Below are 8,997 nucleotides of genomic sequence, written 5' to 3' on the forward strand. Positions count from 1 at the left end.
TAAACAATCAAGCCTTTCCAAATTCGATCTTTAGGATCGAACTCCAAACAAGCAACTTTATCACAAGATTGATTTTTCATCTTTATTTTTTTATTTTTTTCCTTTTTACATATTTTCGTTTATGGTGGAAATCGGAATCATATGTGGATTTTTTTTGAGATTTTCGTTTATAATGGATATTATTTTTTAAAAAAAAATAATAGGGTGAAGATGAAGATGAAGTGATGGTGTTTCAAAATCTACTTGGCATGATGTGGCGAAGTTGGCGTCGAATTTAAGAGCCAAAGAAATCTCATCAGCAAAAAAGGGCCATTTTTTGTCCGGGGGGTAATAGGACAAAGGTTAGGTGTGTAGTTGGGATTTTGAGTCAAAACGTTGTTTGAGTATTATCGTAGTTCGTCTCGAGTAATGACCAAGCCCCTCGATCTTTAGGATCGAAGAAGTAATCACTGCCTTTATTCCTTTTTACATATCCAGTATGCATTTTTTGACTCTCTTTTAAAAAATAACCCTCCCAATTTATGTGATGGTGTTTAAGTGAGAACGGAATTTAAGAGTGAAAGAAATTTTTTTGAAACTTGTGGCATAAACAAGTCATAGATATTTTGTGTGATTATAAATAACTCTATTAAAATTAAAATTGAAAGTTTAAAGTTAATGGTATAAATTAATATCAATTAATACTCAAAAGTTTGTGAAATGTTTAAATTAAATACTATTTAGTTTATTAAATTACCCTTATAAATGGTATAAACTAATATCAATCAATATTCAAATAAGTTTGTGAAATGATTACTTAATGATAAGGATAAAATTAGAAGAAAAAAACAATTCTCTCTTAATTTGCTAAAATAAACCAGAAAAAAAATATTTTTCTAGTATACTTGACAAGTAAACAAAACGGAGGGAGTATTATTTGAAAGCGTCTAAGTGGTAAAAATAAATACGCTTAGTTTTATGAGTTCGATCGATAATACATTCTTGGTCACTGCAATCCATTTTAATCCTCCATACACGTGACTATCTATGCGAAAATAAATATCATTACGGGGCATGTACAATTGTGACAGTTTAAACATTTTGATCTTCTTCTTCTTTTTTAACTTCTTTTTTAGGGATCCTTCTCAAAGTTTCTGATTGGAATGAAATTAACTATGTAAAGTTTAAATAACATTCCCACACACGTCAAAAAAGTACTCACTCAAGCCCACTACAAATTTAATCATATGCAATGCCTGTTAAAAGTGTTAATTAGTGGGTATGTTCTCTAAAAAGGAGTAACTTTGACTAAGTTAAAGCAGAGTATTAGATTTTCAAATGGCCATGATTAGCTTCAGTGGAAAAAAGTTGGTACTATTATAGAAGATAAAAAGTTGTTCTAGTCAATTTGAGAAAAGGCTTATTGTTGCGGACCATATGTAAATCAATACATTTCCTTAAACAAAAGGCCAACTAAAATAAAATTGGCATTTTTGACCATTGACTATCAATGCATCACTTTCCTTGCTGTTTCCATGGCCCATTGCAGTTGGTTATCGTAACACCCTTCTCAATTACAATTTGCATGAGAGGTATAAATTTTATCTGTGCGTCTATGATATTCAAATTTGTAATTAAACAGCACACAGTCTTAGAGTATTTCATTTATGTGAAGTCTAAATACTCCAAGGATCATGATTCATGAGTACCGTTGTACGATTAATTCTGACTCTGAATCTGTTAGGCTTTCTTGATTGTTTGTGAATTCTAGTTACTCCAAGGATAATGATGTCATTTTCATTGTTTTATATATTTTTTAAGTTTGATGATTTAATTTGATGTATTTTGTATCCGCAAATTCTACAGTTGGTTCTTCCAAAGGGATTCAATTCATATATAATGATTGTGTAATATCTTGCCCCCCCCCCCCCACACCCCCCCCCCAAAAAAAAACCAATATATATTAAAGTGTTGTAGCAGTAATTTTTTTAGATTATAAATTTCATTTTTAAAGGCCTGTTACATATAATTAATACCATTTAAATAGCGTGATAACATAAAGTTATTTTATAGCAATCCAGAATAAGAAGGCACAAAAGGCTAGCTATAGAAGTGCACTTGAACTTGAAGCCTCACAGTGAGATACTAGTGTAGAATATGTTCATTACAAGAAAATATCATCTCAATCACAACTTTTTTCTTCTCAAAGTCGCGAATTTTAACTGGAAATAGCAAAGTGCAGCTCCCAAGTACGTGCGTATCCAAATGTAACACATCGTTCATGTGTCCTCGCTAAGCTTTAATATCTTGAATAACTGTCGTTATGGCAAATCCTACAGCAAAAACAACCTCTCAAATTTCAAACTTACGTAAACACGCAGCAGTTTTATTTCTTTGTTTGTCTTTCTTTTTTTCTGAAAGAAGCTATGAGAGATAAAGGAGAGGGTGCATGCATATATCTGTGGTGCTTACTTGTTTTGTGAGCGTGGTGGGCAGTCCCTGCTAATTGATTCTTTGAGACATTTCTGTATTAAAAAAGGTCGTTAGAAGAGGGATCTTAGAATTCCAAATTGCCGAAGCTTGTTAGAACTAAGGAAGGTTTGGGCATCTGAAATTATTAATTTGAAGTTGAAATTTTGTTTCGACATGCGTGCAATTTGGATTTCTTCTGTCATATTTTCTCATAATCGATAAAACCCCACATTTTGTGAAAACAATTAAAAAAATTCCAACTCTTATACAATCTTACCAAATGTGCAAATCATAATTCGTAAACAAAATATCCGAACATCCTAAGGTGCCGCATTAATAAATCGCATATCTTCATGTTCCTTTTATAAATAAATGCTTGCATGTTACTTATTATAGTACAAACTCATCAAAAGATACTTCTGATATAAATAAGCATAAGCTTACATAAGCTTCAAATTGCCTTCATAGATGAGTTCCAAGATTTGCATTGTAATTTTCCCTGATAATTTATTGCCATTTAATCTCCTGCAAACAAGAATGTACAAATACATAAATTAAAAACTCAATATTTGTTACACCTCGCACTTTCGAGCGTCAAATTCGTCGTAAGTTAATCAACGTAAGCTTGAAGAATGAGATTATAAGAGGCTAAACCATGTTAACCACAAGATATGAGGGTTCAAGAGGTATCGTCAGGATCAGAAGTTAAACGAATCAAAAAACGCTTTTCGATGAAGTTCGTGGAAGGGAAGTGGATTGTGATAGCCCGTACTTTTAGGTTGTGGTCTGAACAACTCGACTTAGGTAAAGTAGACTTGAGACGGGAAATCTTGGCCATAATTAATTGTGCTTATCGAGAGCTCGGTGTATAAAAGGATCCGGAAATGATTTCAGACTTAAAAATGTGGCGACAACAGTTGGAAATAATATTTCGTGTATGGAAAAATAGGCTAAGGACTAGTGTTATACCACATAATTATAACATTGAGTATAGGAAGTGTGCTAAAAGTGGCTCACGTTTAAGTGAATTGAGATCAAGAAATTAATCATGTGGATAACTGATTAAATGTTGTAATAAAGTGGGAGAACAAGGGATTAATTATGGTCTTAATTAGAATTAATGGATAAGTATTATAGGTAGGCAGCCACATGGCATTAGTTAGGCAGGAAAAGGTGTCATTAAGTTAGACTTGATTAGTCAAAGCACATATTGTGCTTGAATGACACATGGCATGGGATAAGGTGTCAAGGTGGACCTAATATTCATGTTATATGGCTAACTCACTTTTTTGGAAGGGTCCAAAAAATACATTGTGTGAAAAGACCTGTCAAAGCCAAATCCAAATCCAAGGAATAAAACGTGACCAGCAACACAAAAGGGTCTCACTTTGCTTCTATATTCAACATCGTTATTCAATTTTGGTACGGATTTCGCTCACCGCTTTGATTACGTTGTTCCGTTTCGATTACGTTGTTGAATTTGAATTTTTGTCAAAGTGAAGTAAGGTGGAAGAAGATAAATTCTTGGCAAATAAGGTAAGAATTCCCTCCCTATACATGAATTGGAGTCAATTTATATCATAGCAAATTTGTTATTTGAGAAAGTACGGAAATTATACCGTAAACCGTATTGATGTTGTTATTGTCGTATGGGTTGTTTGGTGGTTGTTCTAAATTATTTGATGGCTGGAATTTATAGACTTGATGTGGTTGTTGTGGTTTTGATTGTTTGAACATCGGGAACGTAATAGAAACAAAGGAAGTGTTGCCCGAATCCTTGTAACTCCGAATCATAGTTCGATATACAACTTATGTACGTGATATACGAACATATTGAAGCCTAACTAAGGGTCAAATAGTACATTGGACGAACACTATAAGGACTCGGCACGGCATATATGGTATGTAAGGTGTTCGTTTCCCTCTTTCTTTGGCACGAATCCAACTAGAACATGAACACGAGCATCCCATAACAATTCACTCCATTCCTATGGTTTGTACTTCAAATTTTAATGCCTTAATTATCTGATTGATTCAGGTTATGATAAATTACCTTCACTAAATGGTTTCTTGATGTTGATATGAGTTTCCATAACGTTATTCGGAGGTTATCGACCTTACGTCACTCCGAAAGGCCCAGATGTCATTTCTATTAGTTCCTCATGCATTGTATATATATGTATTCATTATTTTACTACACTGCGCCGCGCTATAGTCGGTCGGGCAGGCACGTAGATGTGCACACCACTGCAGTGGGCATGTTATGATGCTCCCCGGACGCGCGTTGAGGACGATATAATAATGATGATGTACTATATGTATATACTTGCATATGTTTTTTAAACTCATGCATTGCATATTGTACGTCCTCCGATGGCTCAGGTTACTTCTATTCTTTTATATTTATGTCTTATGTTATTGTTTCCTGCCTTACATACTCAGTACTTTTATCCCTACTGACGTCCCACTTCACGGGGCGCTGCATTTTGTGCTGCATGTCCTGACAGACAGTTCGAAGGCTCTTCTAGGTAGGATTGCACAGTTTAGCGTATAGTCAGCAAGCTCCACTTGCTCCGGGCTTTCCTGTCTTTGGTATTTTGCTTTACTTATGTTATATATGCATCTTTTGGGTACGGCGGGGCCCTGTCTCGACCAAGATGTTGTGTACCCATGTATGTTCATAGATGTGCTGAAGTGTTATGTGTTGACACCCAAATTTTGTCCTGCCTTCATTTAATTTTATATACTCGGGCTTCTAAATTTATCGACGAGTTAAATACTTTATTTTCGCTATTTTTATTTTCAAACATTACTAGCAGTACTTTATCACAATTTTTAAACGGTTCGTCATCATTTCATTTTAGAATTTGTACTCGTTAAATTAATTTTTACTTTATTAAATCTTTTACATACTAATTATTATTTGTCTTCGCGTAATATATTAGTTACTAGTCATTAAATTAGAAGCCCGGGATAATTAAAACGAGAGAGGAAGAGATTCATGATTTGCAACCCAATTCGTCAAAATTGAGCCCACATTTTCGGACCAACACAGACCATACCATCCATTCTACCCGTCCAGCCCACCCCAAAATTTACTCGACCCGGCCCAAACCTTAACTTAATCCTAATTTTGTTTCTCCATCTCTCTTCACGCCGTTTCACCCATCTGCTCTCTCTTTCTCACTCTCCTTCGTCTCTCTCTCCTCTCCTTGTCATCTTCTTCATCTCTCTCTCACCCCGTTTTAGCAAAACCCTGACCAACTTTCCCATGGCAGATCCTTGCCCCTTCCCTTTTCATGCAAACCCTCTCCTCTTTCCTCTTCCAAACAAAACCACCTTTGTTTTTTACCATGGCGGAGTTCCACCTTGCCATTTTTATATATGATTTGGTCAAATACAAACGGCCAAAAATCTGAAAAAGAGAGATCGACTCTAGGATTTGATTCGATTTTCAAACGGATCACTTCAAATCCCGCCTAAAATTCTCCCAAATCGAAACCCTAGACTTTAGTTTTACACCTATAAATACCAACATTTGGAACCCGAGGGTTCAACTTTCTTAGCCGTCGACCAACCGAAAATAGACGACCATCTTCCAAACATACTTCTTTATTTCGGGAACTTTAGCTGAAATAAAGGTTCGATTTCATTTCTGTTGGCTGATAATTATAAACAAACTGCTCGAGTTCATTTTGTCGAGTTTCGGATCTGTTCGTTGCGAGAATGGGTTCGTGACCCCGTCCTAGTTCATCGCACGCAAAAAAGGTAAATTCCGACACATTTATCGCTTTCCGCATTTGATTTTTTACTGCTTTTGAAATTTTAGCTCGTTCTTTATTGTTGTGTAGTTTTCTTCGTCGTCGCGTCATTCGATTGGAGCTGTTAGAATAGGATTATACTCCATAAAACGAGCCTAAAAGACGTATATTGTAGCTTGATTCGTTTGGACCGAACTTGTGACTTGGAACTTATTTAGAATCGAATATACATAAGATGCATAATGGGTTATCAAGGTAAGAAGAGGATATACATTCGATATACATCGGGTATACATCTTATTGGTGTATATATCTTTCTATATATCGCGTATATGATTAAAACAGGTCGTAACACGTAAAGCCCTCTTTCTAGACGAGTAAGTAAGATTGGCAGAATTGAGGGGGTACGAGAGCGATTTCGGACTTAGAATAGACAGTAGTCTGTTTTTTTTTGCATACTTCGATCAAGTTTAGTTCGTTTGTTTGCCGCATGTTTTCCGAAGTTCTTTCTATATCCATCTTACTACATGAACTCGGTTTTGTGTTGCTTTCCTCGGCTTAATTGCTACTATATTTTGAAGCAAAGAATACCTTTTTAGATTGATTGATTATTGCAAATTCAACAAGTATTTACTTTTTTTACTGGTCGATTCTTTGTTTTAGTACTCATCTAAGGAAAGATTGCTGTTCGTGGTTGCTCTACCGTATCTGTCTCTGTGAATTGTTGGTCACGTTCGCCGCCTAGATTTTTTTTTTTTAGTTAATGATACCTGGACGTGTGTCCGTAGACTTGGTTTGCGTATAAAAGCATAAGTCATCATGTTCCCATTGGAGTTTTGCGATTCTTTCGTATAAGAAGTTTTTTTTATCGTGTGTTGATCGGGAAAAGAAATAAAAGGAGGGACACCTTCACTACCACTATAGTTCTCTTCCCAAAATAGAAAACTGGAATGAATTTTTAAATATTGCATTTTATATCCAGCAGCGTACAATACTTTGTTTTACTCTTCTTACTTGATTTTAAGGTCGTTTGTGAGACTAGTCACCACTTAGTCCCCATCCCTGGAATACATTTGATTTGCACGTGTATCAGCAGAAGCATCCATTGAATTTTGTTTACTGTGATCCCTTTCACTGTTTCGATGAGTCTTACATGGAATATTGCATAACTTTCTTTCCCCTGTCTCTATCTCATGTTTTCAAGTATACACGGCATATACACAACCCACTAATCCACTTTGATGTTTACATTTCGAATGTTGACCTTATTACTTAATTATATACTAATCCTTTTCTTTCTATTTTGTGCATGATTACCGCATACGAGTCCGTGGGACTCGCTCATCTCCCGCATTCGACGTTGGGCTGAGAGCCCAACATAATATCCACGGGGCATCTTCTTTCAACTCCGTCCGTAGTATATATAGAAAATGAAATCTGGGCTAAGCCCAATAAACAGTGACAATAATAACAATGAAACCGCTAAAGAAGAATATGAATTCTACCGGGCTTAGGCCCGAAGGCGGAATAAAGTGTGACTTAAAATGGGCTGAATCAGCCAAATCATCTCATTTCTTCACTTTATTTTTTATTGTGCATTTAATTTGTAATTACATGACTAATATTTTACTTGTTTCATTTTGTTTAGATTAGGTGAACTTTAGTGAATTTAGTCGGGTTGGCTTTAGTAAATGGGTAGGAAGAATTAACAATTAATTCAATAAGCTTTATTTTCTTCCTTTTACATATTAGAGCTATTTATAATGCCTTAATAATTATTTTCAAAATAATTGATCTTTAAAGAGTATGCTTTGAATCAAAGGAATTATATTTTATTACTATCTTAGAAACTTAAGCATCGCTAACATGCGAATTTTTAACCAAATATAGTTAATAACAAAGAAAGAAAACTCGCCTCGTCATATATCCCATTTGGGGAAAAAGTCTAAATTTTTACATCACTATATTTATATAATATAATTTTATTCCAAATTTAAATTTGTTAAGCCTTTTATTTAAAGGTTCCTATTTGGATACAAATCATTATACTTTGCAGATTTTAGTTTGAATGGCATTATTATTCAGAACCTTAACAATATTTATAAGTATTATCTAATCAGCATCATTATATTCTTTTCTTCAAAACTCTAACGACTTTTGTAAGTCATATTTTCGTTAAAGTCCTTCCTTTATGCAAACCTTTATATTTTCCACAAATCTTATCTTTACTAATATTATTACTTTATTACATTTCAAAACTTTAGCAATGTTTATAAGTTATTCTCCAAAAACATTTTAAAAACGTTATACTTAGCCTAATTAATTGACTATAAGTTCGGTCGGATTAACCATTATTAATGGAACCTTGAGGATGCCTAATGCCTTCCCTCCAGGTTAGTTGAACCCTTACCCAGAATTTTGGTTTCGTAGACTTTAAAATCAATCAACTTTAGATAATAACTTTAATTACCTTAGGTGCCCTAATTCACCATAAATAATTAGGTGGCGACTCCTTAACTTTAATTAACCCCGGAATTACCCGGATGTTGTAAACTATTTTGATTTGGTTAAAATAGGGTATGATATTATGTATATAGGTGTGCATGTTTCACCTTCGGTCTTATGATATGTTGATAATAAGCCTTGTCCTGGGCCATGTACATATATATGTATATGTGCATGTGTCTTGTATCGTGTTCAGTCTTTTTTTGCGGTGTGGTGTTTTTTTAGATAATATTTATTATATGATATTCGTAATAGTTTAAGGGGGAGTATGACGAATGGC

The sequence above is a fragment of the Lycium ferocissimum genome, chromosome 8, assembly GCF_029784015.1.
Source record: "Lycium ferocissimum isolate CSIRO_LF1 chromosome 8, AGI_CSIRO_Lferr_CH_V1, whole genome shotgun sequence".
NCBI lineage: Eukaryota > Viridiplantae > Streptophyta > Magnoliopsida > Solanales > Solanaceae > Lycium > Lycium ferocissimum.